Source organism: Microtus oregoni, unplaced genomic scaffold (genome assembly GCF_018167655.1).
Source record: "Microtus oregoni isolate MIOR12 unplaced genomic scaffold, Mior012 000040F_ref0000088, whole genome shotgun sequence".
Taxonomy (NCBI): Eukaryota; Metazoa; Chordata; class Mammalia; order Rodentia; family Cricetidae; genus Microtus; species Microtus oregoni.
Window position 1 is genome coordinate 3,913,653 of NW_024543207.1, and position 1,027 is coordinate 3,914,679.

At 29.3% G+C, this 1,027-nt stretch overlaps 1 non-coding gene across 1 annotated transcript; it reads right to left on the reverse strand.

Annotated features, from left to right (window-relative positions):
* Positions 1–585: 585 nt before the first annotated feature.
* LOC121433737 lies at positions 586–692 on the reverse strand. The gene has a single exon (XR_005972352.1). It is a non-coding gene; the product is annotated as a U6 spliceosomal RNA (small nuclear RNA).
* Between the last annotated feature and the right edge of the window lie 335 nt (positions 693–1,027).

A 1,027-nucleotide genomic window follows, 5' to 3' on the forward strand; every position in this document is an offset into this window, starting at 1 on the left:
CAAGGGCAGAACAAATCTGCATGTGGATGGGTGTTGGGCATGAAATCCCACTTTGGTCAAGGAATGAATGGCAATTGTTAGCTTTTCAGAGAGGAAAAGAGAGACACCAAACTATTCTTAATACTGATTTTACTATCTATATTTCTGTTTAAACTCATGGCAAATATCTATATCTTTTCATCTTCTATTGATGGCAATGTAATGTGAGTATTTTACCTACATGTCAAATGTCTTATATGTCTGTTAACTAAATATACCTGAAGAATCTCAGTTATATGAGCCAGACTTTAATGTTTACTAGAGAATTCATTTTTATGATATACTTCCATATATGTGTATTTTTTGTTCAAGAAAAAGATAATTATGATTTCATATTTATTCATGACATTTGTTTTCATTAATAAATGTTTGAAGATATAATAATAATCATAAATGCATCATAATTTTAACAAAATAGACTATATCCTGCATGACAAATTTCATAGTTGCTATGGGATAATAAATTTAAAAGGATATTTCATTGGCAATATACTTTTCTATTGGGGAATGTTTAGATTTAATTCAGAGTATGCTTCTTTTTTTTTTTAAAAAATGGAACGCTTCACGAATTTGCGTGTCATCCTTGCGCAGGGGCCATGCTAATCTTCTCTGTATCGTTCCAATTTTAGTATATGTGCTGCCGAAGCGAGCACCAGAGTATGCTTCTTATAATACTTAATTTTACCTAGATTTCTTATCTACATTTGGCTGCTATAATATTGATTTTAAATGTAGACTAATTTTATTATTAACCAAAGCATAACATAGTTTTACAATTTCTATTCAAAAAAGCAGAAAAAGTGAAAATAGAAAATTTATCAACACCTAGCAGAAAGATCTAAAGATACATATTTGTTTTTCTATATTTGCTGATAGATTCTAGTTCTGAAAGTCACCGGATTTTATTTCTATCTTTTAGTTTTGAAAATGATATAGTTCTCCATTCTAGAGTCAGTTTCCAGTTCTTGTTCATTATTCTATCTCTAAG